Genomic DNA, 2553 nt, shown 5'->3' on the forward strand with positions numbered 1-2553 from the left:
TGTACTTGTTTTTTTAAAAATAAAGATCTAATAAAACAATCTCACTGTCATTTTGAGGCCAGTCCATTGGCTTTATGGACTCGTGCCACACAGTGCTGTTGCTTCGACCCAGCATCCTTGGCCACGCTGCTGGAGCAGGGTGCTGTAAACAGCCCTTCCCTGCCCACCGCTGCTTTCAAAAAGGTGCTTTTCTGCCAGGTGCTGTGGTGCCTGCAGGGAGATAAGGCTTTTTTATCAGCCTGCCCTTCTCTTCTGCTTTCAGGAGATTTTGCTGAGTGTAGGAGCTGCTATGGGGCAGTTTATAGATGGGGAGTATCCCGGTCTCCATCAGAGTGAGGGGGACAGAGAGGTGCCCAGCACATGAAATTCCCCCCTCGCATCTGAATGGGGGGGGTGCAAAACCCACCCCAGTCCAGATGGATATATTGAATGCTGTACTTTCAACCCATTTTTTTAAACAGCCTGACAAAACCAAGCCATCACCTGCATCGGTTCCTGAAAGCCTGGGCTAATTTGTGATCAAAGGAAACCCCTTTTTCTATGCCGAAGAGCACTAAATACATTCCAGTTAGGGAGGGAGGGCTGGCAACACTGTGCCCAGGCTTTGTCAAAGGCTAAATTGTATGTTCTGCATTGAAACGTGCCCAGTTTAATTATAAACAAGGCAGCAACAGCAGGCAGTCACGTTTCCCCACTAGTCAGGACAGACAAACGTGCCAGCACGTAAGCTTTAGAGATGAGATCAGGTCAAAACCGGTGGTGTTGTCATCAGACACGGACATTGGGGCTCCTCTCAGATGCCACCTCTGGGTTCTGTTCCTAGTAACCCGTCAGGTCTGGCAGCCCCATTGGTTTTAATGGGCCATGAGTCATATTGGCAGGATCAGGCCCTGAAATTGAAGGCTCCAAGACTGGGCTGGGGAGTGTGAGACCAAAAATGAGAAGACCAATTGTTTTATTTTCATTTCCAGAACTGAAGCTGATATTTTTTCTAGACTTTCCCTAGGCTAATTCTGAGGCCACCCAAACCAGTTGCGCATTTTCAACCAAAATAAAAACAACTGTTTAGGTAACAAACTGATGTGCTGTTGTGGCAGCGTGGAAGAAGAGAAAGAAAACCCTTGCTTAAGAGTCTGAAGTTTGTTTGATTTATATGCACCACTTTATTTAGTAAAGAAGAGGCTCCTATAAGCAGTGGAAAAAATTACAGCTAATTTCTGAAAGGCAAAGTCAGCAGCGAGTTTCAGACCGCCACTGCTTATATTTTGTTTCCAAATTCTATTTTGGAATCTGATAATTGAAACAGTATTTGCTGAGACGGGTTGCAAACACAAATCTCTGCTTAAGCCCTTTCTCTTGTGCTCCTGTCTGCAGAGCTATTAAGAAACTGTAGGGCCTTTGACTGCTGTCAGATGGAGAAGTGGGAAATTGGTCTGTTTTAAAAAAGAAATTGCATGAATTGGTCTGTTTCAAAAAATCGCGTGTGTGCTACTAGTGAAGGGAAGGGTGTTCACTTGCAGGAGGTTTGGGGGCCAAATGCAACTTCTCTTCTTTGCCCAGGTCCTGGGTTAGGTCTCTCACCACAGGGTGAGCCGGGGATGTTGCCACAGCTGAAGAGAAAATAGCCATGAAAAGTCAATCCTAGCTGATATAGGTGCGATGGAGGTATTGTTTGGTTTACTGAAGTTCAGGTTTCTGTCTATTCCTGCAGTCTTGGATCAGTAAAAACGCTGAAGCCGATGCTAACCTAAATCTGTTCAATGTGACAGAACAAGATGAAGGAGAATATCTGTGTAGAGCCAACAATTTCGTAGGCATAGCCGAAAAACCATTTTGGCTCCACATTCGCAAACCAAAACCAGGTAAACCACAGACTCTGTCCCAAGGCCCTGGCAACTGCAAGAATGAGCTATAACATTTTTAAGAAGCTAGTGATTAAAACTACTATTCATTTTGTATTATACCCTGTCAACTGACGCTGAATGGCTTTATCTTATTTTCTTGCTATTTTTTTTTTTTACAAGAATGTAACGCCTATACAGCAATTGCAATGGAAAAATTCCCACAATAAAATGACTGTCAAATTCTGCTATCAACTCTTCACACTTTTATTCCTTTCCCTCCCTTACAATTGAGTGCTGATAACAGAATTGCATGTTAATGACCTGTGACGTTCAAAGCTCTGGAAAACCAAGCTGTTTCAAGATTTTTGCCCATAAAACTGATATAATCAGTGTACAGATTTCTGTCCCTTTGAGAAGTAATGGAGAAATAAATATCAACATTGGCTCATGCAAGCAAACGTGTTAGAGAGCAGCAGCACTCTCATGGGCTCTGGGGTTTGACTCCAGCCGGGAGGGTTCGGCTGCTGTGTATGCTCAGTGCCACTGCAGGAAAGTTCCTTACAGGCACCTTCTTGTAATCGGCCAGAGTTAACATTACAGCATCAAGGGCTGTGTAATGAATACACGGCTTTGAGATGCCCACTCTGAAAAAATTCTAAAATTCTGTATTTTTCAATGAACTAATGAATCAAAATGTTTGTATGTTCCT

The 2553-nt window shown here is 43.7% G+C and overlaps 1 protein-coding gene across 1 annotated transcript in view; it reads left to right on the forward strand.

The window, feature by feature from the left end:
* The window catches only part of FGFR3 (fibroblast growth factor receptor 3), a 33846-nt gene that overhangs the window by 19266 nt on the left and 12027 nt on the right, over positions 1–2553 (forward strand). The window lies entirely within an intron of this gene.

Source organism: Charadrius vociferus, unplaced genomic scaffold, assembly GCF_000708025.1.
Source record: "Charadrius vociferus isolate BGI_N301 unplaced genomic scaffold, ASM70802v2 scaffold213, whole genome shotgun sequence".
Classification (NCBI taxonomy): Eukaryota; Metazoa; Chordata; class Aves; order Charadriiformes; family Charadriidae; genus Charadrius; species Charadrius vociferus.